We start from the raw sequence: 15,000 nt of genomic DNA on the forward strand, positions 1-15,000 counted from the left end.
TCTTTGCCACGGCGTTGCCAAACATGCCATGCCACGGCCTCGACCAGCATGCCATGCCACGGCGTCGCCCAACATGCCATGCCACGGCCACGGCCCGCATGCCATGCCACGGCCTCGGCCCGCATGACATGCCACGGCCTCGGCCCGCATGACATGCCACGGCCTCGGCCCGCATGTCATGCCACGGCCTCGGCCCGCATGCCATGCCACGGCCTCGGCCCGCATGCCTTGCCACGGCGTTGCCCAACATGCCACGCCACGGTCTCGGCCCGCATGCCATGCCATGCCACGGCCCGCATGTCTTTGCCACGGCGTTGCCAAACATGCCATGCCACGGCCTCGACCAGCATGCCATGCCACGGCGTCGCCCAACATGCCATGCCACGGCCACGGCCCGCATGCCATGCCACGGCCTCGGCCCGCATGCCATGCTACGGCGTTGCCCAACATGCCATGCCACGGCCTCGGCCCGCATGCCTTGCCACCGCGTTGCCCAGCATGCCATGCCACCGCGTTGCCCGTCGTGCCATGCCTTAGCCTTGGCCAACATGTCGAGCCACGGCCTCGGCCCGCATGCCATGCTACGGCGTCGCCCAACATGCCATGCCACGGCCTCGGCCCGCATGCCTTGCTACGGCGTCGCCCAACATGCCATGCCACGGCCTCGGCCCGCATGCCATGCCACGGCCTCGGCCCGCATGCCATGCCACGGCCTCGGCCCGCATGCCATGCCACGGCCTCGGCCCGCATGCCATGCCACGGCCTCGGCCCGCATGCCATGCCACGGCCTCGGCCCGCATGCCATGCCACGGCCTCGGCCCGCATGACATGCCACGGCCTCGGCCCGCATGCCATGCCACGGCCTCGGCCCGCATGCCCTGCCACGGCGTTGCCCAACATGCCATGCCACGTCCTCGGCCCGCATGCCATGACATGCCACGGCCCGCATGTGTTGCCACGGCGTTGCCAAACATGCCATGCCACGGCCTCGGCCCGCATGCCATGCCACGGCGTCGCCCAACATGCCATGCCACGGCCACGGCCCGCATGCCATGCCACGGCCTCGGCCCGCATGCCTTGCTACGGCGTTGCCCAACATGCCATGCCACGGCCTCGGCCCGCATGCCTTGCCACGGCGTTGCCCAACATGCCATGCCACGGCCTCGGCCCGCATGCCATGCCATGCCACGGCCCGCATGTCTTGCCAAGGCGTTGCCAAACATGCCTTGCCACGGCCTCGGCCCGCATGCCATGCCACGGCGTCGCCCAACATGCCATGCCACGGCCTCGGCCCGCATGCCTTGCAACGGCGTCGCCCAACATGCCATGCCACGGCCTCGGCCCGCATGCCATGCCACGGCCTCGGCCCGCATGCCATGCCACGGCCTCGGCCCGCATGCCATGCCACGGCCTCGGCCCGCATGACATGCCACGGCCTCGGCCCGCATGCCAGGCCACGGCCTCGGCCCGCATGCCATGCCACGGCCTCGGCCCGCATGCCTTGCCACGGCGTTGCCCAACATGCCACGCCACGGCCTCGGCCCGCATGCCATGCCATGCCACGGCCCGCATGTCTTGCCACGGCGTTGCGAAACATGCCATGCCACGGCCTCGGCCCGCATGCCATGCCACGGCGTCGCCCAACATGCCATGCCACGGCCACGGCCCGCATGCCATGCCACGGCCTCGGCCCGCATGCCTTGCTACGGCGTTGCCCAACATGCCATGCCACGGCCTCGGCCCGCATGCCTTGCCACCGCGTTGCCCAGCATGCCATGCCACCGCGTTGCCCGTGGTGCCATGCCTTAGCCTTGGCCAACATGTCGAGCCACGGCCTTGGCCAACATGTCGAGCCACGGCCTCGGCCCGCATGCCTTGCTACGGCGTCGCCCAACATGCCATGCCACGGCCTCGGCCCGCATGCCATGCCACGTCCTCGGCCCGCATGCCATGCCACGGCCTCGGCCCGCATGCCATGCCCCGGCTTCGGCCCGCATGCCATGCCACGGCCTCGGCCCGCATGACATGCCACGGCCTCGGCCCGCATGCCATGCCACGGCCTCGGCCCGCATGCCTTGCTACGGCCACGGCCTCGGCCCGCATGCCATGACATGCCACGGCCCGCATGTCTTGCCACGGCGTTGCCAAACATGCCATGCCACGGCCTCGGCCCGCATGCCATGCCACGGCGTCGCCCAACATGCCATGCCACGGCCTCGGCCCGCATGCCTTGCCACCGCGTTGCCCAGCATGCATTGCCACCGCGTTGCCCGGCTTGCCATGCCTTAGCCTTGGCCAACATGTCGAGCCACGGCCTCGGCCCGCATGCCTTGCTACGGCGTTGCCCAACATGCCATGCCACGGCCTCGGCCCGCATGCCTTGCCACCGCGTTGCCCAGCATGCCATGCCACCGCGTCGCCCGGCGTGCCATGCCTTAGCCTTGGCCAACATGTCGAGGCACGGCCTCGGCCTGCATGCCTTGCTACGGCGTCGCCCAACATGCCATGCCACGGCCTCGGCCCGCATGCCATGCCACGGCAGCGGCCCGCATGCCTTGCCACGGCGTTGCCCAACATGCCATGCCACGGCCTCGGCCCGCATGCCATGCCATGCCACGGCCCGCATGTCTTGCCACGGCGTTGCCAAACATGCCATGCCACGGCCTCGGCCCGCATGCCATGCCACGGCGTCGCCCAACATGCCATGCCCCGGCCACGGCCCGCATGCCATGCCACGGCCTCGGCCCGCATGCATTGCTACGGCGTTGCCCAACATGCCATGCCACGGCCTCGGCCCGCATGCCTTGCCACCGCGTTGCCCAGCATGCCATGCCACCGCGTTGCCCGGCGTGCCATGCCTTAGCCTTGGCCAACATGTCGAGCCACGGCCTCGGCCCGCATGCCTTGCTACGGCGTCGCCCAACATGCCATGCCACGGCCTCGCCCCGCATGCCATGCCACGGCCTCGCCCCGCATGCCATGCCACGGCCTCGGCCCGCATGACATGCCACGGCCTCGGCCCGCATGCCATGCCACGGCCTCGGCCCGCATGCCTTGCCACGGCGTTGCCCAACATGCCACGCCACGGCCTCGGCCCGCATGCCATGCCATGCCACGGCCCGCATGTCATGCCACGGCGTTGCCAAACATGCCATGCCACGGCCCCGGCCCGCATGCCTTGCTACGGCGTCGTCCAACATGCCATGCCACGGCCTCGGCCCGCATGCCATGCCACGGCCTCGGCCCGCATGCCATGCCACGGCCTCGGCCCGCATGCCATGCCACGGCCTCGGCCCGCATGACATGCCACGGCCTCGGCCCGCATGCCATGCCACGGCCTCGGCCCGCATGCCTTGCCACGGCGTTGCCCAACATGCCATGCCACGGCCCGCATGTCTTGCCACGGCGTTGCCAAACATGCCATGCCACGGCCTCGGCCCGCATGCCATGCCACGGCGTCGCCCAACATGCCATGCCGCGGCCTCGGCCTGCATGCCATGCCATGCCACGGCCCGCATGTCTTGCCACGGCGTTGCGAAACATGCCATGCCACGGCCTCGGCCCGCATGCCATGCCACGGCGTCGCCCAACATGCCATGCCACGGCCACGGCCCGCATGCCATGCCACGGCCTCGGCCCGCATGCCTTGCTACGGCGTTGCCCAACATGCCATGCCACGGCCTCGGCCCGCATGCCTTGCCACCGCGTTGCCCAGCATGCCATGCCACCGCGTTGCCCGTGGTGCCATGCCTTAGCCTTGGCCAACATGTCGAGCCATGGCCTTGGCCAACATGTCGAGCCACGGCCTCGGCCCGCATGCCTTGCTACGGCGTCGCCCAACATGCCATGCCACGGCCTCGGCCCGCATGCCTTGCTACGGCGTTGCCCAACATGGCATGCCACGGCCTCGGCCCGCATGCCATGCCACGGCCTCGGCCCGCATGTCTTGCCACGGCGTTGCCAAACATGCCATGCCACGGCCTCGGCCCGCATGCCATGCCACGGCGTCGCCCAACATGCCATGCCACGGCCACGGCCACGGCCCGCATGCCATGCCACGGCCTCGGCCCGCATGCCTTGCTACGGCGTTGCCCGACATGCCATGCCACGGCCTCGGCCCGCATGCCTTGCCACCGCGTTGCCCAGCATGCCATGCCACCGCGTTGCCCGGCGTGCCATGCCTTAGCCTTGGCCAACATGTCAAGCCACGGCCTCGGCCCGCATGCCTTGCTACGGCGTCGCCCAACATGCCATGCCACGGCCTCGGCCCGCATGCCATGCCACGGCCTCGGCCCGCATGCCTTGGTACGGCGTCGCCCAACATGCCATGCCACGGCCTCGACCCGCATTACATGCCACGGCCTCGGCCCGAATTACATGCCACGGCCTCGGCCCGCATGACATGCCACGGCCTCGGCCCGCATGCCATGCCACGGCCTCGGCCCGCATGCCATGCCATGCCACGGCCCGCATGTCTTGCCACGGCGTTGCCAAACATGCCATGCCACGGCCTCGGCCCGCATGCCATGCCACGGCGTCGCCCAACATGCCATGCCACGGCCACGGCCCGCATGCCATGCCACGGCCTCGGCCCGCATGCCTTGCTACGGCGTTGCCCAACATGCCATGCCACGGCCTCGGCCCGCATGCCTTGTCACCGCGTTGCCCAGCATGCCATGCCACCGCGTTGACCGGCGTGCCATGCCTTAGCCTTGGCCAACATGTCGAGCCACGGCCTGGGCCAAACTTGCCATGACACGGCCTCGGCCCGCATGCCATGCCACGGCCTCGGCCCGCATGACATGCCACGGCCTCGGCCCGCATGCCTTGCTACGGCGTCGCCCAACATTCCATGCCACGGCCTCGGCCCGCATGCCAAGCCACGGCCTCGGCCCGCATGACATGCCACGGCCTCGGCCCGCATGCCTTGCCACGACGTCGCCCAACTTGCCATGCCACGGCCTCGGCCCGCATGCCATGCCACGGCCTCGGCTCGCATGACATGCCACGGCCTCGGCCCGCATGCCTTGCTACGGCGTCGCCCAACATGCCATGCCACGGCCTCGGCCCGCATGCCATGCCACGGCCTCGGCCCGCATGACATGCCACGGCCTCGGACCGCATGCCTTGCTACGGCGTCGCCCAACATGCCATGCCACGGCCCCGGCCCGCATGCCTTGCCACCGCGTTGCCCGGCATGCCATGCCACCGCGTTGCCCGGCGTGCCATGCCTTAGCCTTGGCCAACATGTCGTGCCACGGCCTCGGCCCGCATGCCATGCCATGCCACGGCCCGCATGTCTTGCCACGGCGTTGCAAACATGCCATGCCACGGCCTCGGCCCGCATGCCTTGCTACGGCGTCGCCCAACATGCCATGCCACGGCCTCGGTCAGCATGCCATGCCATGGCACCGCCTTGTCCAGCACGCCGTGCCGCAGCGTTGGCCAGCATGCCTTGGCCGGCATGCCATGCCAATGCCTTGGGCCAACATGGCGTGCCACGGGCTGGGCCATGCCGGTCCGTTGCCCGGCATGCCACGGCCGTGGCGGCATGGCAAGCCACGGCCTCGGCCAGCATGCCATGCCCCGGCCTCGCCCAGCATGCCATGGCACGGTCTTGGTCAGCATGCCATGCCATGGCACCGCCTTGTGCAACGTTGGCCAACATGCCTTGGCCGGCATGCCATGCCAATGCCTTGGGCCAACATGGCGTGCCACGGGCTGGGCGAGCATGGCATGCCACGGGCTGGGCGAGCATGCCACGCCACGGCCTTGGCTAGCAGCAAGGCATGCCACGGCCTCGGCGAGCATGCCATGCCATGCCAAGGCCAAGGCCAAGGCCAAAGCCAAGGCCAAGGCCAAGGCCAAGGCAGTGGGCAAGGCCAAGTCCCTGTGCAAGGCATGGCCAAGGCCAAGGCCATGGCATGCCACCGCCTCGATCGATCTTTTTGAACATGATTCTTTTATAATCTTACCCAAACCGTGCAACACAATTAAAAATGCACTACAATCAATTTTAAATGTCATTCCCTATTTTTTTGCAATTTTTCTGGAGCTTTTCGAATTTTTAAAGCCCTTATTTGGCATAAAAAAATCAAAATAAAATAAAAAAAATGAAAAAAATAATTTAATAATTTCTATAATTACTAGTGAATCATCCTTTAATTATGGGAATTTTTCCATAATTTTTTGACCATTTTTATTAATTTTTATTATTTTTTAAGTATTAATATCGAAATAAATTAAAATAAAATATTTTCGGTAAAAAAATATTTTTTTTAATTTTTTTTATGGTGTATTAAATTATTTCCTACAACTTTCATGTTGAAAGTTTTGGCAAAAAACCATTACTTTTTAAAAAAACCCCATTATGACTCCTCGAACATGCTTGATGTTTCCTCCTGCCAGACTGAAAAGGGCTTAACAGGCTATTATAAGGGGGGGGCACCTCCCTTGCCCAGGGCAAGGCAGTGGCAGGTACGCCCCATGTTGGGCGCGGCCTGGGCTGCGGCCTTGGGTTACATGCACTGCGGCTCGACCGCGGCCTGGGCTGCGGCCTGGGGCGGCTCGGCCGCGGCCTTGGGCGGCCTGGACCGCGGCCTTGGGCGGCCTTGCGCGGCCTGGGCGCGGCCTTGCGCGGCCTGGGCGCGGCCTTGGGCGGCCTGGCCGCGGCCTTGCGCGGCCTGGGCGCGGCCTTGGGCAGCATGGCGTGGCATCCGCGCGGGCGTGGGCGGCCTGGCATGCGCGCGGCATGGGCAGCACGGCATGGCATGCGCACGGCCTGGGCGGCCTGGCATGCAGCCGGCCTGGCATGCCCGCGGCGTGGGCAGCACGGCATGGCATGCGCACGGCCTGGGCGGCCTGGCATGCAGCCGGCCTGGCATGCCCGCGGCGTGGGCAGCACGGCATGGCATGCGAACGGCCTGGGCGGCCTGGCATGCAGCTGGCCTGGGCAGCACGGCATGGCATGCGCACGGCCTGGGCGGCCTGGCATGCAGCCGGCCAGGGCAGCCTGGCCTGGCATGCCCGCGGCGTGGGCAGCGTGGCCTGTGCGAATACCGCGCGCGTGGTCTTTTGACCACGGTGCGCGTGTTGCGCGCATGGTCGCGCACGCCTTTGCACGCCTTCGCACGCAACGCACGTCTAGTGATAAGAACCGCAGCCAAGGCAGCCCAGCCCCAAGGCCATGGCCAGCAGCATGGCATGCCACGGCCAAGGCAGGCCAGCCAAAGCCAGCAGCATGCCATGCCAAGGCCAAGGCCAGCAGCATGCCATGCCACGGCCAAGGCAGCCCAGCCAAAGCCAGCAGCATGCCATGCCAAGGCCAAGGCCAGCAGCATGCCATGCCACGGCCAAGGCAGCCCAGCCAAAGCCAGCAGCATGCCATGCCAAGGCCAAGGCCAGCAGCATGCCATGCCACGGCCAAGGCAGCCCAGCCAAAGCCAGCAGCATGCCATGCCAAGGCCTAGGCCAGCAGCATGCCATGCCACGGCCAAGGCAGGCCTGCCAAAGCCAGCAGCATGCCATGCCAAGGCCAAGGCCAGCAGCATGCCATGCCACGGCCAAGGCAGCCCAGCCAAAGCCAGCAGCATGCCATGTCAAGGCCTAGGCCAGCAGCATGCCATGCCACGGCCAAGGCAGCCCAGCCAAAGCCAGCAGCTTGCCATGCCAAGGCCAAGGCCAGCAGCATGCCATGCCACGGCCAAGGCAGCCCAGCCAAAGCCAGCAGCATGCCATGCCAAGGCCAAGGCCAGCAGCATGCCATGCCACGGCCAAGGCAGCCCAGCCAAGGCCAGCAGCATGCCATGCCACGGCCAAGGCAGCCCAGCCAAAGCCAGCAGCTTGCCATGCCAAGGCCAAGGCCAGCAGCATGCCATGCCACGGCCAAGGCAGCCCAGCCAAAGCCAGCAGCATGCCATGCCAAGGCCAAGGCCAGCAGCATGCCATGCCACGGCCAAGGCAGCCCAGCCAAAGCCAGCAGCATGCCATGCCAAGGCCAAGGCCAGCAGCATGCCATGCCACGGCCAAGGCAGCCCAGCCAAAGCCAGCAGCATGCCATGTCAAGGCCTAGGCCAGCAGCATGCCATGCCACGGCCAAGGCAGCCCAGCCAAAGCCAGCAGCTTGCCATGCCAAGGCCAAGGCCAGCAGCATGCCATGCCACGGCCAAGGCAGCCCAGCCAAAGCCAGCAGCATGCCATGCCAAGGCCAAGGCCAGCAGCATGCCATGCCACGGCCAAGGCAGCCCAGCCAAGGCCAGCAGCATGCCATGCCGCGGCCAAGGCAGCCCAGCCAAAGCCAGCAGCTTGCCATGCCAAGGCCAAGGCCAGCAGCATGCCATGCCACGGCCAAGGCAGCCCAGCCAAAGCCAGCAGCATGCCATGCCAAGGCCAAGGCCAGCAGCATGCCATGCCACGGCCAAGGCAGCCCAGCCAAAGCCAGCAGCATGCCATGCCAAGGCCAAGGCCAGCAGCATGCCATGCCACGGCCAAGGCAGCCCAGCCAAAGCCAGCAGCATGCCATGCCAAGGCCTAGGCCAGCAGCATGCCATGCCACGGCCATGGCAGGCCTGCCAAAGCCAGCAGCATGCCATGCCAAGGCCAAGGCCAGCAGCATGCCATGCCACGGCCAAGGCAGCCCAGCCAAAGCCAGCAGCATGCCATGCCAAGGCCTAGGCCAGCAGCATGCCATGCCACGGCCAAGGCAGCCCAGCCAAAGCCAGCAGCATGCCATGCCAAGGCCAAGGCCAGCAGCATGCCATGCCACGGCCAAGGCAGCCCAGGCAAAGCCAGCAGCATGCCATGCCAAGGCCTAGGCCAGCAGCATGCCATGCCACGGCCAAGGCAGGCCAGCCAAAGCCAGCAGCATGCCATGCCAAGGCCAAGGCCAGCAGCATGCCATGCCACGGCCAAGGCAGCCCAGCCAAAGCCAGCAGCATGCCAGGCCAAGGCCTTGGCCAGCAGCATGCCATGCCACGGCCAAGGCAGGCCTGCCAAAGCCAGCAGCATGCCATGCCAAGGCCAAGGCCAGCAGCATGCCATGCCACGGCCAAGGCAGCCCAGCCAAAGCCAGCAGCATGCCATGCCAAGGCCTAGGCCAGCAGGATGCCATGCCACGGCCAAGGCAGCCCAGCCAAAGCCAGCAGCATGCCATGCCAAGGCCAAGGCCAGCAGCATGCCATGCCACGGCCAAGGCAGCCCAGCCAAAGCCAGCAGCATGCCATGCCAAGGCCTAGGCCAGCAGCATGCCATGCCACGGCCAAGGCAGCCCAGCCAAAGCCAGCAGCATGCCATGCCAAGGCCAAGGCCAGCAGCATGCCATGCCACGGCCAAGGCAGCCCAGCCAAAGCCAGCAGCATGCCATGCCAAGGCCTAGGCCAGCAGCATGCCATGCCACGGCCAAGGCAGGCCTGCCAAAGCCAGCAGCATGCCATGCCAAGGCCAAGGCCAGCAGCATGCCATGCCACGGCCAAGGCAGCCCAGCCAAAGCCAGCAGCATGCCATGCCAAGGCCTAGGCCAGCAGCATGCCATGCCACGGCCAAGGCAGCCCAGGCAAAGCCAGCAGCATGCCATGCCAAGGCCAAGGCCAGCAGCATGCCATGCCACGGCCAAGGCAGCCCAGCCAAAGCCAGCAGCATGCCATGCCAAGGCCTAGGCCAGCAGCATGCCATGCCACGGCCAAGGCAGCCCAGCCAAAGCCAGCAGCATGCCATGCCAAGGCCAAGGCCAGCAGCATGCCATGCCACGGCCAAGGCAGCCCAGCCAAAGCCAGCAGCATGCCATGCCAAGGCCTAGGCCAGCAGCATGCCATGCCACGGCCAAGGCAGGCCTGCCAAAGCCAGCAGCATGCCATGCCAAGGCCAAGGCCAGCAGCATGCCATGCCACGGCCAAGGCAGCCCAGCCAAAGCCAGCAGCATGCCATGCCAAGGCCTAGGCCAGCAGCATGCCATGCCACGGCCAAGGCAGGCCTGCCAAAGCCAGCAGCATGCCATGCCAAGGCCAAGGCCAGCAGCATGCCATGCCACGACCAAGGCTGCCAGCCAAAGCCAGCCGCATGCCATGCCAAGGCCTAGGCCAGCAGCATGCCATGCCACGGCCAAGGCAGCCCAGCCAAAGCCAGCAGCATGCCATGCCAAGGCCTAGGCCAGCAGCATGCCATGCCACGGCCAAGGCAGCCCAGCCAAGGCCAGCAGCATGCCATGCCACGGCCAAGGCAGCCCAGCCAAAGCCAGCAGCTTGCCATGCCAAGGCCAAGGCCAGCAGCATGCCATGCCACGGCCAAGGCAGCCCAGCCAAAGCCAGCAGCATGCCATGCCAAGGCCAAGGCCAGCAGCATGCCATGCCACGGCCAAGGCAGCCCAGCCAAAGCCAGCAGCATGCCATGCCAAGGCCAAGGCCAGCAGCATGCCATGCCACGGCCAAGGCAGCCCAGCCAAAGCCAGCAGCATGCCATGCCAAGGCCTAGGCCAGCAGCATGCCATGCCACGGCCAAGGCAGGCCTGCCAAAGCCAGCAGCATGCCATGCCAAGGCCAAGGCCAGCAGCATGCCATGCCACGGCCAAGGCAGCCCAGCCAAAGCCAGCAGCATGCCATGCCAAGGCCTAGGCCAGCAGCATGCCATGCCACGGCCAAGGCAGCCCAGGCAAAGCCAGCAGCATGCCATGCCAAGGCCAAGGCCAGCAGAATGCCATGCCACGGCCAAGGCAGGCCAGCCAAAGCCAGCAGCATGCCATGCCACGGCCAAGGCAGCCCAGGCAAAGCCAGCAGCATGCCATGCCAAGGCCTAGGCCAGCAGCATGCCATGCCACGGCCAAGGCAGGCCAGCCAAAGCCAGCAGCATGCCATGCCAAGGCCAAGGCCAGCAGCATGCCATGCCACGGCCAAGGCAGCCCAGCCAAAGCCAGCAGCATGCCAGGCCAAGGCCTTGGCCAGCAGCATGCCATGCCACGGCCAAGGCAGGCCTGCCAAAGCCAGCAGCATGCCATGCCAAGGCCAAGGCCAGCAGCATGCCATGCCACGGCCAAGGCAGCCCAGCCAAAGCCAGCAGCATGCCATGCCAAGGCCTAGGCCAGCAGCATGCCATGCCACGGCCAAGGCAGCCCAGCCAAAGCCAGCAGCATGCCATGCCAAGGCCAAGGCCAGCAGCATGCCATGCCACGGCCAAGGCAGCCCAGCCAAAGCCAGCAGCATGCCATGCCAAGGCCTAGGCCAGCAGCATGCCATGCCACGGCCAAGGCAGCCCAGCCAAAGCCAGCAGCATGCCATGCCAAGGCCAAGGCCAGCAGCATGCCATGCCACGGCCAAGGCAGCCCAGCCAAAGCCAGCAGCATGCCATGCCAAGGCCTAGGCCAGCAGCATGCCATGCCACGGCCAAGGCAGCCCAGCCAAAGCCAGCAACATGCCATGCCAAGGCCAAGGCCAGCAGCATGCCATGCCACGGCCAAGGCAGCCCAGCCAAAGCCAGCAGCATGCCATGCCAAGGCCTAGGCCAGCAGCATGCCATGCCACGGCCAAGGCAGGCCTGCCAAAGCCAGCAGCATGCCATGCCAAGGCCAAGGCCAGCAACATGCCATGCCACGGCCAAGGCAGCCCAGCCAAAGCCAGCAGCATGCCATGCCAAGGCCTAGGCCAGCAGCATGCCATGCCACGGCCAAGGCAGCCCAGCCAAAGCCAGCAGCATGCCATGCCAAGGCCTAGGCCAGCAGCAAGCCATGCCACGGCCAAGGCAGCCCAGCCAAAGCCAGCAGCATGCCATGCCAAGGCCAAGGCCAGCAGCATGCCATGCCACGGCCAAGGCAGCCCAGCCAAAGCCAGCAGCATGCCATGCCAAGGCCTAGGCCAGCAGCATGCCATGCCACGGCCAAGGCAGGCCTGCCAAAGCCAGCAGCATGCCATGTCAAGGCCAAGGCCAGCAGCATGCCATGCCACGGCCAAGGCAGCCCAGCCAAAGCCAGCAGCATGCCATGCCATGGCCTAGGCCAGCAGCATGCCATGCCACGGCCAACGCAGGCCAGCCAAAGCCAGCAGCATGCCATGCCAAGGCCTAGGCCAGCAGCATGCCATGCCACGGCCAAGGCAGGCCAGCCAAAGCCAGCAGCATGCCATGCCAAGGCCAAGGCCAGCAGCATGCCATGCCACGGCCAACGCAGCCCAGCCAAAGCCGGCGGCATGCCATGCCAAGGCCAAGGCCAGCAGCATGCCATGCCACGACCAAGGCTGCCAGCCAAAGCCAGCAGCATGCCATGCCAAGCCCTAGGCCAGCAGCATGCCATGCCACGGCCAAGGCAGCCCAGCCAAAGCCAGCAGCATGCCATGCCAAGGCCTAGGCCAGCAGCATGCCATGCCACGGCCAAGGCAGCCCAGCCAAAGCCAGCAGCATGCCATGCCAAGGCCAAGGCCAGCAGCATGGCATGCCACGGCCAAGGCAGCCCAGCCAAAGCCAGCAGCATGCCATGCCAAGGCCAAGGCCAGCAGCATGCCATGCCACGGCCAAGGCAGCCCAGCCAAAGCCGCCAGCATGCCATGCCAAGGCCAAGGCCAAGGCCAGCAGCATGCCATGCCACGGCCAAGGCCAAGGCCAAGGCAGCCCATCCGAAGCCAGCAACATTCCATGGCAAGGCCAACGCAGCCCAGCCAAAGCCGGCGGCATGCCATGCCAAAGCCAAGGCCAGCCGCATGTCTTGCCACGGCCTTGTCCCGCAGCGTGGCGTGCCTTTGCCTTGGGCTAGAACATCGCATGCCACGCCCTTGGCAAGCAATCCTGTCCCTCGTGTAATTGCCATTTGGTTTGGCTTTGACTTACGTATATGTTGCCCTGCGAAATGCTTGTCCCTCGGGTAATAGCCGTTTGGTTGCCTTTGACTTGCGAACCCGTTGCTAGTGCTTTCCCCAGTGGAAGCTTGTTGGGAAAAGTATGTCCCTCGGAAGTTGCCTGTTGCGTTTGTTATTTGCATTCGAGCTATCCGATGCTTGCTGGGTTTCTCTAAGAGTTTTTGCACGTTCGTCGGGCTTTTTAATTATTTATTTACTCATAAAAATTATAATAAAATAAATTAAAAATAAAAAAATAATTAAAAAAATTACTATAATTACTAGTGCCTCATCTTATAATTGTTGGAATTTTTCTAGAATTTTTTGAGTATTTTTAGTAATTTTTATTATTTTTTAAGTATTAAAATTGAAATAAATTAAAATAAAATATTCCGGTGGCCAAATATTTTTTTATAATTTTTTTTATGGTGTATTAAATTATTTCATACAACTTTCATGTTGAAAGTTTTGGCAAAAAACCATTACTTTTTAAAAAAACCCCATTATGACTCCTCGAACATGCTTGATGTTTCCTCCTGCCAGATTGAAAAGGGCTTAACAGGCTATTATAAGGGGGGGGCACCTCCCTTAAGGCTGGCCAGCATGGCCAGGCCACAGGCCACGCCTATGCCTAGGCGGGCGCTTGGCACATGCCATCGCTTGGCTTGTGGCATTGGCTTGTGGCATCGAAACTACATAGCCAAGCACGGGATGCGTCGAGTGGCTGCCCGCGGCGGTGGCGGTGGCACGTTGGCCTAGGCCAGCATGCCATGCCACAGCCTTGGCCAGCAACATGGCATGCCAAAGCCTTGGCCAGCAGCATGCCATGCCTTGGCCTTGGCAAGCATGTCATGCCACGGCCTTGGCCAGCAGCATGCCATGCCACGGCCTTGGCCAGCAGCATGCCATGCCCCGGCCTTGGCCAGCAGCATGCCATGCCACGGCCTTGGCCAGCAGCATGCCATGCCACAGCCTTGGCCAGCAGCATGCCATGCCACAGCCTTGGCCAGCAACATGGCATGCCAAAGCCTTGGCCAGCAGCATGCCATGCCTTGGCCTTGGCAAGCATGTCATGCCACGGCCTTGGCCAGCAGCATGCCATGCCACGGCCTTGGCCAGCAGCATGCCATGCCACGGCCTTGGCCAGCAGCATGCCATGCCACAGCCTTGGCCAGCAACATGGCATGCCAAAGCCTTGGCCAGCAGCACGCCATGCCCCGGCCTTGGCAAGCTTGTCATGCCACGGCCATGGCCAGCAGCGTGCTATGCCCTGGCCTTGGCCAGCAGCTTGCCATGCCACGACCTTGGCCAGCAGCTTGCCATGCCCCGGCCTTGGCCAGCATGTCATGCCACGGCCTTGGCCAGCAGCATGCCATGCCACGGCCTTGGCCAGCAACATGGCATGCCGCGGCCTTGGCCGGCAGCATGGCATGCCGCGGCCTTGGCCGGCAGCATGCCATGCCGCGGCCTTTGCCGGCAGCATGCCATGCCGCGGCCTTTGCCAGCAGCATGGCAAGCCCAAGCCTTGGTCAGCAGCAGCATGCCATGCCAATGCCTTGGCCAGCAGCATGCCTTGCCACGGCCTCGTCCAGCAGCATGGCATGCCACGCCACGGCCTCGGCCATCAGCATGCCTTGCCACGGCCTCGGCCATCAGCATGCCTTGCCACGGCCTTGTCCAGCAGCATGGCATGCCCGGCCTTGGCCAGCAGCATGTCATGCCACGGCCTTGGCAAGCATGCCAAGCCATGGCCTTGGCAAGCATGCCATGTCCCTCGGGTAATTGTACAAGTTGCCTTGCGAAATGCATGTCCCTCGGTTAAATTGCCATTTGGTTGGCTTTGGCGTGCGAACGAGTTGCCTGTGCTTTCCTTGTGGAAGCTTGTTGCGAGAAGTATGTCCCTCGAAAGTTGCCTGTTGCGTTTGTTATTTGCATTCGCGCTAACCGGTGCTTGCTCGGCCTCTCTAAATGTTTTCGCGCGTTCGTCGGGCTTCTTGGTCCTTCGGGGGGTGATTCGTTTTGGGGGGCTGGTGCACAGTGTACGTCGTGGCGCGTGAGTTGTGTTCGGTTTGTGCGAGTTGGACGGATCCCTGCCTGTGCAGCGAACTCCACTGGTGCATTCCTCCATGTCCCTCGGGTTGTCTTCGACTCGCCTTCGGGTTGCTTGCGCTTCCCTAGTGGAAGGTGCCTT

The sequence above is a fragment of the Camellia sinensis genome, unplaced genomic scaffold, assembly GCF_055761805.1.
Source record: "Camellia sinensis isolate YWXY unplaced genomic scaffold, ASM5576180v1 Unanchor6, whole genome shotgun sequence".
In the NCBI taxonomy this organism is placed as follows: domain Eukaryota; kingdom Viridiplantae; phylum Streptophyta; class Magnoliopsida; order Ericales; family Theaceae; genus Camellia; species Camellia sinensis.